The sequence below is a fragment of the Petaurus breviceps genome, unplaced genomic scaffold (genome assembly GCF_028583685.1).
Source record: "Petaurus breviceps papuanus isolate PSGF00001 unplaced genomic scaffold, PetGlider_PUasm1.0 567, whole genome shotgun sequence".
In the NCBI taxonomy this organism is placed as follows: domain Eukaryota; kingdom Metazoa; phylum Chordata; class Mammalia; order Diprotodontia; family Petauridae; genus Petaurus; species Petaurus breviceps.
This window is the reverse complement of record NW_027186383.1, coordinates 7,033,490-7,044,780: the sequence shown is the minus strand read 5'-3', so window position 1 is coordinate 7,044,780 and position 11,291 is coordinate 7,033,490. Positions and strand designations below refer to the sequence as shown.

At 47.9% G+C, this 11,291-nt stretch overlaps 1 protein-coding gene across 29 annotated transcripts in view; it reads right to left on the bottom strand.

The window, feature by feature from the left end:
- LRRFIP1 (LRR binding FLII interacting protein 1) overlaps nucleotides 1–11,291 on the bottom strand; it is a 194,693-nt gene that overhangs the window by 119,707 nt on the left and 63,695 nt on the right. For 2 of the 29 annotated variants that reach the window (XM_069103168.1, XM_069103172.1), the window contains exon 1: nucleotides 5,345–5,673. The exons of 25 other annotated variants lie outside the window; for them this stretch is intronic. The gene's annotated coding sequence lies outside the window, so the exon portion shown is untranslated. Of the gene's footprint in view, nucleotides 1–5,344; nucleotides 5,674–11,291 lie in introns of those variants that run through there. 2 more of the 29 variants (XM_069103175.1, XM_069103182.1) reach the window with 2 other exon arrangements.

Genomic DNA, 11,291 nt, shown 5'->3' with positions numbered 1-11,291 from the left:
ACTCACACACACTCATTCATACTCGCACACACATGTACACACTCACATACTCATGCACACTCACACACCCACTCACACCCACATGCTCACCCACACAACTCACTCACACACTCACATACACTCATTCATACTAGCACATACACTCACACACATGCACACTCATTCATACTCACACACACATGCACATGCACACACTCATACGCACACTCTCACATCCACGCGCTCACCCACACACACTCACTCACATATACTCATTCATACTAGGACACACACTCACACACATGCACACGCACACACTCACATCCATCTATACTGTTTCCCCCATCATTAAGCACCTTGAGGACAGGGGTTGCTTAATCTTTGTCACTGTCTCCCCAGCACCTGGTGTAGTGCCTAGCATATGGGAGGTGCCTAATAAATGCTTGCTTATTAGCGGGAGTCAGGAAGACGTGAGTTCAAATCCCTCCTTGGATAATTACTATGGGACCTTGGGCAAGTCATTTAACCTTTCTCTGCCTCAGTTTCCTTATCTGTAAGATGAATAGGGGGAACCGACGGTCTCTAAGATTCCAGCTCTAAAGATGTATTCCTAATTGATCTACATGTCACTGACACAAATCACCACGGTGGATGACTGCATTCCTAACAGAATATTAGAAATCACTTGGTTCAATTATCCAGATGTAGCAGGTACAAGAACAAGTGAACAGACCACATTTCCCATGAAGCTTTGGGTTTTAAGGACTGGTCTGAAGGAAGCTTTCATTTCTGCACAGCTAGGCCATGTCAGGAGGGTAACAGAGCCCCTCCAGGAAGAAAGAGGAGCTGAGTGGGCAGAAATGACCACCAGGTACCAGAAAGGGGCCATCACATCAGGCTGGACAGCTGTCAGGAACGAGGCCTACTAGGGGTCAGGGGCTGAATGCTGCATTCCAGTCTCTGGTCTAGCACAGAAGAAACCTCTGCCTGGGCAGGATCTCAGAGAAACAAGTTCTTTCACTCTTTATCCAGGATGGAGACCCTGATAGTCTCAGGAAGGAATCCCTTGATGGGGAGGGGCAAATGTTCTTTTATGCTTCATGAATTATTTCAGACTCTGTTAAATGTTTTACTTCGAAAATATATGCTCAGGAGTGTGGAACACTCAGGAACACAAATATCCTGTTAGTGGAGCTGTGACTTGTTCCAATTATTCTGTGGAGAGTCAGCTGCTAGAAACTCACCCACCTAGGTCAAAGGCAGAAAGGTGTCAAGTATCCCTGGAGCATTTAGTGATAGCAAAGAATTGGAAACAAAGTAGACTCCCACTGGATAGGGAATGAACAGCTAAACAAAGTTCATTACTCCAACCCTATAAAAACAACAAATGATAGGAAGAATTCTGAGAACCATCGAAGAATGTCTATGAACTGAGACAAAGTGAAGAAAAACCCAGGACAAAACCATGGCCACAAAAATATAAATGGGATAATAAGATACGAGGAAATGTACCTGCCAACCGGTTTTGCAAAGGTGGGGGACAATGGGTGTGGAATACTAAATGTACCATCCGACTCAGCTGAACTGATCCCCCTGCTTTTATTCTCTGATACAAAGGCTGGTTCTCTTGATAGCAGAGAAGGAAATGAAAGTTACATAAAAACATAGTAACAGAATTAAGAAACCAAAGAAGACTATTGTCCTCAGTACAGGGCACAGGCAGTCTCCTTAATCTATCAGTAAATATATCTTGGATAGGAAATGAAATATGAACATTATCTGGACCCAGAAATGAACAGGAGGAAAAGAGGGCTGAACTGAGCATGGGAAATTAGGTATTAATTACTCTCTGTAATCCCAAAACACACCCCAAAGAGAACCTCATCTTTTAAACTGGTATTCTGTGCAAATTAGGAAATACCAGGCCATCAGTGCTGGTGACTGAAAAGGCCTGGTGGCTGTGAGCTTATCACCTACAAGGACTTATGGAGAGTCAGTCAGTGGAAAAACCCAGAGAGCAGATTCTCTAGAGATTTAAAGGAGAATCTCAAACATGCATGGGCTGCTACTTGTACATGGGGAGGGTAAACCTTCATCAAGGAGATCACATTGAAATATCAAGGCATATCAGAGCTGCAAAGACACAGACTCAAAAACAAACTTAGAAGGGAGACCAAGAGGCACAGTGAATAGAGCATCGACCTTGGAGTCAGGAGGACCTGAGTTCAAATCTGGCCTCAGACACTTAACACTTATTAGCCGTGTGACCTTGGACAAGTCACTTAATCCTATTTGCCTTGCCTTCCCCCTCCAAAAAGCAAAAACAAAGAAAAAAAAACCTTAGAGCCCTGATTGTGCTTAGGTGAGCTTCTCACCAAGACTGAGACAATGGCAGGATTACTTCATTATTCCTCATATTGACTCCTCCTGCAGTAATGTCATGCTCCTATTGGCCTTGGTCAGTGTATGGGGACCTCCATCTTTTTCGGCTTTCTGTGCATGCCCCCATAGGAGGTTGCTCAGCGAGTTTTTCTTCCCTGGTGTAATCATAATAACAATAAGTGAATGGTGACAGCACTTTGGGGTTTGCCCAGCGCTTCTGCAATGATCTCATTTGAACCTTACAGTCACCGCAGCCCAGGCTTTGCATTCATGAGCTCCCATCGTTTCTTTCCTGAGAAGCTTATTCAATTACAGCTTATAGAGTACATGCTTGAAATAATCATTCCATCTGCTGTTGAATAAATAGGCAAAGTAACTTTTCAAGCCCCCCTTTGTTCCTCTGGAATAGGTGTCCCTTTGTCAGAGCCTGATGACATAAAAAGCCTGGGTACATAGCAATCCTTAAAGGAAAAAGTGTATTTTCCCCAATCAATCCAAGCTGCCTGCCCAGTCCCACTTAGACTGACGATGATCACGGGAACAGTCCTCGTAAACTGTAACCAAGGAAAACACGCCCAACACACACAACCAAGTGGCTCTTGAAAACGCCGAGTCCCTGATCTCTTAGGGCCAAGAGGCACTTCCCGTCTGGCTGGGCAGATTTTGTACACAGGCCTTGTGGGTGGCAGCAAAATTCCTGCCTGACATCTATTCTTCCAATCAAGGGAGAGAGACAGGCTAGAACTGGGGTCCTGGGATCTCACTGGCATGGACAAAGAGGAAGGGAATAAACTTTTATGAAGTGCCTATTACCCTGGGAACTTGGCTAAGAGCTCTACAAATATTATCTCATTTGATTGCCAAAACAAACATGAGAAGAAGATGCTATCATTATCCCCATTTTACAGTTGAGGAAACTGAGGCAAAGAGAGGTAAAGTGACTTGCCCAGGGTCACACAGCTAGTAAATATCTAAGGCCACATTTGAACTCAGGTCCTTCTGACTCTGATGCCAACTCTCTAGACGCAAGAGCATTCTGCTTTTCCCTACTAATCAAGGTAGAGAACATGTGATTTCTGTGAAGCATTTCACTTGAGGGAACAGAGAAGACCCGCTGGGAGGGTCATGATGGCTGTCTTGGAGAACAGGGACTGTCCATTTGGCCCCACAGGGCAGCAGACTCTGGGAGCCATGGACAGAAGTTGCCAAGGGGCAGATCTAGGGCTGATACTGGGAAAGGAATGAACATTTATGTAGTGCCTACTGTGAGCCAAGCATTCCAGCTGTCTTAGGAGGTAGCGTATCCCCCTTCCCAGCAGCCAGAAATTCCTGTTTTTTTTTTTGGGGGGAGGGGGAAGCTCAATCCTTGCTTAGGAATGGTTTGAATTAGATGCCAATAAGGCACAGTGGGTAGAACATTGGCCTTGGAGTCAGGAGGACCTAAGTTCAAATCCAGCCTACATACTTACTAGCTACGTGACCTTGAGCAAGTCACTTAACCCTACTTGCCTCAGTTTCCTTTTCTGTAAAATAAGTTGAAGAAGGAAATGGCCAAGCACTCCAGTGCCTTTGCCAAGAAAACCCCAAATGGGATCATAAAGAGTCAGACCCACCTAATCGACTCAACAGCAACAACAGATGGCCAATTCAGGTTCTTTCAGTTCTAACACTGTGATTGTGGCTCTCTCAAATATATTTCTGATCTTGAGATATAAAGTTATACAGGAAAAATTAGCTCTCCTTCAAATGACTGCCCCCAGTTGTAGGTGGCTGTTACTTGGAATTATAGGACAGCAATCAGGGCAAAGGGGTGGCATGGAATGCTGGGCTCAGACCCATAAAGATCCAGTTTCGAGTCCTATCTCTAACACTTAAGAAGGGTGACCTTGGGCAAATCATTAACATTGGAATTCTGGGATGTGCTTACAAAGTTAAGTGCTCACACCATTACTCGGGGACTCAACAGAACCCCCTGGTGTTCAGATGAAAGCCCAGATGCCCCCAAAGAGCCATCAGATGGAAGCGCTCTGCTCCACAGCCAAGATGAGCAGGGATAGCACACGCTCTGCTGGACTAAAGAGAAGTCAGAGGAAGCGGATTCAGATCCCAGAGCTCTCGGAGCTCCCAGAGCCGCGTCACTGAGGACAGGCCTCTTGGAGTCTCTGCTGCTTCAGTTTTCTTTGTAAAATACAAACTGTAATAAAGCCACAAGGGAAATAGTAAAAATAATAACAACAAATGGAACGGCAATAATCACAAGAGGTAAGGACCAATGAGACAGATGTAGGAAAGAAATCACTTCGTAACCACATGGTAACTACAAGTTACTGTTATCAGTCAACTGTTATGGTCAGTGACGCCAGTTCTTGAGCTCAGCTAAGACTAAGACTAGTCTGAGGCTCTCCAAGATCCAGCTCTCCCACTGGAGGCCACGGACAAGGCGCTGACCCGCATCACCTGATGGGGAAGACGAAATCACGGATCCACACTGATCCCTGCTAGAAATCCTCCAGACTGAATCTTCCTACTAAAGCAGGCTCCTTTCAGAATCATATGAAATGAAGAAAGCAGAAAAAGGTGTCTCCAGCAAGGGGAAAGTGACCCACACCTGCCCTGGCATTTGGATTTCTGTGGCACAAACAAGAGGAGAACCAGCCACTTTAAGCAAGTTATGAGATTAATGCTAATGCTCTCCTATGAAAAAGCTGAACCCAAATCTGACCAGTGGGGGAGGAGTGGGCCTTCCACCAAAAACCCTCCCTCATTCTGCAAGTAGCCACCCCACAGAAAAAAGGAATTCCTTCCCAGAATTTCAGCACTAAAAAGACATGATCAAGTTGGTCCCTGCACTCTCAGCTCCTCCAAATACAACTCAGCACAAAAGCCACCAGACTTTGGGCAAGTGACCAAGTTAGAAATAGTAGGAATCAGTGAGCTGTCGCTCAGATTTTAGAGTGGGTCTGGAAAGCCCCAACTGCCTCACCTTTGGCTTCACAAGAAAGGAAGGAGCTTCTCAAGGAGCATCGATGGAAGACCCAAAAACAGCAAGCTGAAGTCACAGTGGAGATGCCTGGCATTGGGCAGGAGGGTGGAAATTCTGGAATAACTGGAGATAAAAATAGCCACTCCTGACCACGTCACAAAGTGAAATCCTCAGCAAAGAGGTCAATTAGAGAGGTGCCTCCATGCTCAACACCCAGCCCCGGGAGCCGCCAGTCAGCACCTGGGAGTAACAGGGGGAGGGCGAGGCACCCATAAACCTCCCTGGTCCTTCATCTGCGGCCTTTGGCCAACAACTCGAATTTGAGTTACTCATGCTCTGTTGAAATCATTTCTTCCATTTTGGAGGAAGCATCTGGTTTTGATGTGGGTTTGACTTTAATAAGAGGCTCTGGCAAAAATGGAATCACTGAGAAAATCTTTCCTTTTGCAAGATAATCATTTTCACATGTATATATGTGTATATACACACACCTATGGATATCATGCTTTAAAATTTGAAAACCTTCCCCACCTACCCTATGAAGGAGGTATGAAAAGTATCATTATTCCCATTTAACAGATGGGGAAGCTGAGACCCAGGGAGGCTGTGACTTGTCCACTGTCACTCACCGTATCATAGGTCTGGAGCAGGAAGGGACCTCAAGAGGCCTTTGGTCCAACCTCCTCATTTTACAAAGGAGGAAATGAAGGCCCAAAGAAGTCTGGGGTCACATGAGTAAGTGTTTGTCTGAGGCAGGACTCGAACCCAAGGCTTTCCTAACTCAGAGCCCAACACTCTCTCCTATAGCAAGCTGCCTCTCAAGTGGACCCAGATCAATCGATTCATCCTGGGCTCCAGACCTACAGAAGCCTGTTGGTTTAATGGAGCTAAACAGCTAATTCCTCACCAAAATCAACCATTTCTAAAAAAGCACAGAGATTGATGTGAGCCCAGATCCATTCTAACACGTCAGCTGATGTCTGCATCATGTCTGTCAGACAAGGAAGGAGTGGATTTGGGGGTGCTGCAATTCAAAGAGATGAAGAACGATCCTTCATCACTTTCTAGGATCTCTCTTCTGGGAGTAAGTAGTCTAAAGCCAAGCCACATGTTACTGTCAGAGACAGAAATCTGGTCACCATCAAAGGAGACCAAAGGGACAGTCCGACTGTTCCAGCATCACCCATGAGATGCCTTCATTTAAAAAACAGTTCACTATTATTGGCAAAAAGAAAAGCCAAACCTTTGGGGCTTACATGGGTACGTCCAGCAGGACAAGTACCCATGTTGGTCACAGCCCAATCACACTGCGCCCATTTGCCCCCGAGCCCGTTCACCCTGCTGGTCAGGAGGAGGGGAGTGTCTTTCAGCATCCATCTGCACCTACAGTCGCTCACTGTGTAGATCCAGATCCTGACATCTTTCCAAGTCACTTGTGGTTGCCCTGTTCTCCTGGTTCTGCCTGACTAGATGGTCTAAACCCAGGTTTGGAATCTGACAGGATCTGATAAAGCCTGGAGTCCCCAGTTCCCTACTGGGCACACGTCCACTTGGATGGTTGTACAAATGCTGCTTGTACAAAAGACTGTCTTCAGCAGGAAAATCCAAAAGTACAACGAGGTCAAAAGGGGGAATCTTGGCCTCAGTCAGGAGGCCAGGGGTAGCAGTGGGGAGCTGTCCCACAGAGGGCAAAGAGGGAAAAGCCCCCTGAACACTGATGGTGTAGGAAGCAAACCTGAGGTTCTTCAGAACGAGGAGGAAGGAAACAGCTGCCCATCCTCCAAGGAATGATGGGAGAGGCCCACAAGAGAGCATCCAGTAAGAGGGAAGAGAAGAGGACACAGGCTGGTGGTTCTGCTGAGGGGTCCTGGGGCACTCATTTGCCAGGCTGATGACAACAGAAATGACCTTTGCGGCTTTCCCAAGGTGTGCACTTAAACAAGAACAGGGAATTTCCCAAGACTCGTCAAACCAGATGGGCACCTGGTGCTTGGCATGATTCATGTGGGCACAAATGATACTGCCAGAAGGAGCCTAGAAAGCATTTCTGACAAGGGCAAGATCTTGGGCTTTCGTCAGTGCTGTCCACTGAGAAAATCAGGAACAATGGCTGGTTAAGGAAACCGTGTTTGAAAATGGGATTTGGATTTCTGGATGGGAGCTTGAAGTAAAGAAATGGCAAGAGCCTGTTGGCCAGGGCTGGCATTGACCCAGAAGGGCTGGCGTTGACCCAGAAGGGCTGGCATTGACCCAAGGAGGGCTGGCATTGACCCAAGGAGGGCTGGCGTTGAACTAGGAGGGTCGGGGTTGACCCAAGGAAGGCCAGTATCACCCCAGGAGGGCTGATGTTGACCCAAGACAGGCCAGTGACCCAGGAGGGCTAGCGTTAACCCAGAAGGGTCAGCATTGACCCAGGAGGGCCAGTAAGGATGTTCTGGCTTGGGGTCTTGCAGATCTAACCCAAAGGGCTTTAAAATGGAAGGAGGACAGAACAAAGCTGTCAACGCAGAGCCACCAAGTTGGAGGCCAAACAGTGTTTAAAAAAAAGAGGAAAAAGGACAGCTGAGACAAACAATCCAAGAAAGAGACCAGTTAGAAAAGTCCAGCACAAAGTACAGCTAAGAAGCAGAGTGAGCTGGAGGGCCTGGTCACAGAGGTCAGTTTGACCTTTCTAGCACTGCAGAGGCTTGGAGGAATAAGCCCCATCGCTGGAATGTGGCCAGAGAAGGGTAGACCTTATTCACAAGACAGCATCGATAATGGGAGTGGAGAGGGTGGAACAGTCCAGCATAATATATGAAGATAACTGGGGAAGCAGGAAGAAGGATCACGTCGGAGGCCTTGCAAGGAGGCCAATGGAGGCAGGAATCTCGCCAGTAGAGTACACTACAGGTAGAGAAGGTCAAGCGGAGGGAGGGAGATGGATTGGAGAAATAGTAAAACACCCAAGTGCTAATACCCAGAATGAGCTGAGGCTGGAAAAGAAGGTTTAAGACCAAACAAAGAGAGAGGTTTTCAAAGCTCCCCTGGGGACAAAGAGAATCAAAGGACTAGGCTGGCAGCTTGGCGAGGGGGGAGCCAGAAGCACCACCTGCTGCCACTAGGGAGCCGAGGCCCTTTCTGCCCTAACCACTGGCCGGTCACCAGACCCCCATCATCAGGGCTGCTCTGTACCCTGAAGCCCATCCACTCAAATCTCTGGACTCACTAGCCCGCTGCCCTGTCACTGTCCCCAAGGCCCTCAGGGCCTTTCCATCTGCCATGAAATGGAACATGAGGAGGGGCTCTGCTTTATGTGTAGCCTCCCCCTCATCAGAACGTAGACTCTGGGACAGCAGGAAGGGTCTTGATGTTTTGTTTGCCAACCCAACACCTGGCACAAGGATCAGCACTTAATGTTTCCTATTCTGTTTCCTTCTCCCCACCCCTACCCAAGGTTACTAGGCTGGTAAGTCTGGAGCTCAGCAGCACACTTCGCAGAGGCAAATTAGCCCTTCCAGAAGAGGGCACTGCCAAATAAAGTGCCATCTCTGTTTACTGAAGGGTGCCTGGTGAGCTGAACAAAGATCCAAAGAAACCAAGTAGGATGTAAAAGGCCTCAAGAGTTTACTCCATGAGCCAAGGAGTCACAGGCTTCAGGAGCCCAAAGGGCTCTCCTGGCCATGGAATGCAACCCAGACACAAAGGGAATGCCTATGGTCACTGAGGCACAGACCAATAATCTTCAGGCTGAAGCGGCCTAAAGGGAAACCCCTGCTTACCTTTGGGAAGGGGGGGAGGGGGGAGTGGCAGGGGAGGGGGAGAGCTGTCTTCAAATACGGGAAGGAACTCACTGGAAAAAGGCTGAGACTTGCTGTTGGCCCCAGATTTTAGCCCAGCTCAGCTCCTGGGCCCAGCAGGCCTTCCCCAGTTCCCAGAGTCATTAGCATTTGCTCTTTCCTCTCCCAATTAGCACAAATATTTATTCCTGTTGGGTAGCCTCTCAGAATGGAAGCTCCTGGAGGACAGGCAGGGATTGCCTGCTCTATTGGCAAACCAAGACCTAGTATAGTGCCTTACACACAGCAGGACCTCTTGGTCACTCCCCCATTTCCCAACTGTGTCACCTTCACTGTGATCCCAATCCCTCACCATTCCCCCCTCCCCCGCCTCCTCCACACACTGGAACCCTGGACTCCATTCTGGGAACCAGCCTAGTCTCTACTAGGCAACTTTTGCCTTCTCTTGGCCAGAACCATGCCAACACTTCTCTTCCCCACCTCCAGCACCAACTGATGCTGCTATCTGAGTACCAACTTCCCCTGTGCAAGCCTTGCATTTGCATCCTTAGCACAGATTCTGGCACATATTAAGTACTATGAAATGTGCGCTCTCTCTCTCTCTCCCTTCCCCCCCCATTCCCCTCCTCACTAAGTCTCTCCTCTTCCTTGCCCTTTCTTCTCCTCTTTTCCCTCCCCCCTCCCTGTCCCTCCCTTCCCGAACCCTTTCTCTCAGTTTCCCCTCTCTTGATCTCCCCTCTCCTCTCCTCATCTCTCTTCTTCTCCCTCCTTCTCTCCCTAACCCCCTCCTTGCTCTCTCTCTCCTCTTCCTCTCCCTCTCTCTCATAAACATCAGACTGGATTAAGTTGCACAAGCATCCAGTAATAAGACAAGGGAAAAACAGAAGTGTGGAAGGCTCCTGGGCAGCCTGAGCAAGGTTGGATATGCAGGTTTGAGGGCTGTGGTCTCCTCACCTTGGCTGAGCAATTTCACTTACGAATCCCAGGGTGTCAGAGAGCCAAAGGATAAAAGACATCTGGCCCAAACTGGTTCTCTCCCAATCATTCCAATCCGAAGTGAAATGTGGCAGCCACCATGGGAGAGGGGTGAACAACATGGGCTTCTGGGATCAGGGAAGGCTTCGAGGACAGGGGGTCATTGGAGATTGGCCTGGAAGTCCAGGAGGATCCCAATGGGCAGCGCTGGGCTGAGGAAGGAAGGGGCTATCCCAGGAAGAGGAAACAACATGGAAACAGGCCAAGGCATAGGAAGGAGAGGGTGAGAAGGGCCAGGTCACCAGCTGGTCTGTGCTGTCTGCAGAGTGAGCTGTGGCCTGGAATGCCAGGCTGGGGAATTCGGTAGGTGTAATGCGAATGTAAATTTTAAAGATCTTCCCTGCCCCTAGGCTAAAGTGCACCAGAAGCCTGGGGAGGGAGGCTTGTTTTTCAGTAGATACTTTTTGATTGGCCAGTGGGTCAATAAGGTTGTTACATTCTCTGAGCCAGGAGAAGGCTATATAAGCCCTGATGTGTAGCTTTGTCTTGGGACTCACTTTGAGAAGTGTTCTGTGATTTGATCTGAATTCTGGGAAGCCGTTGTTGAGAGTCCCCCGGCTTTGAAAAACCCAGAATGTGGAAACCCAGATGTTGACTGGGTATGGATGTAATGGTTGGACAGTTTGGAAATCTGTCTACTTGATGTTTCTGTCTTGATAATTATGCCTGTATATTTTGAGGTTCAGGGTGCTGACCTTTTTGCCCTGAACAAGGTAAACGATATATGGTCTGACTGATTAAAGTAAGCTTGTTAACCCATTTTGAGTTGCTTTCCTTTAACAAAGCAGATCCAAGAACCTGTGGTAGCTGCAAACCCTGAGGACGCTTGGGGTGCTTGCTGCTACAGTAGGCAAAGACCAATCCATGCAGATTTCTTGAGCAAGGGGCAGAGGTAAAACTAGGATTTGTTACACTCAAGGCAAGCAGCACAAAGCACAAAAATTCCTTAGTGGAAGGGGGAGCAAGGGAGAACCTTCTGGGACCTTCCAGTAGAAATGAATTCTCCTTGCTAATCAATTACTAAATGGGCTGTCTACACCTCCGAAGCACACCAATGTGCTCTGTTACACAGTGCCCTGGATTACAGCCCTTATCACCCTCCCTAGTTATAGTTTTGCAAGGGAGTGATCAAG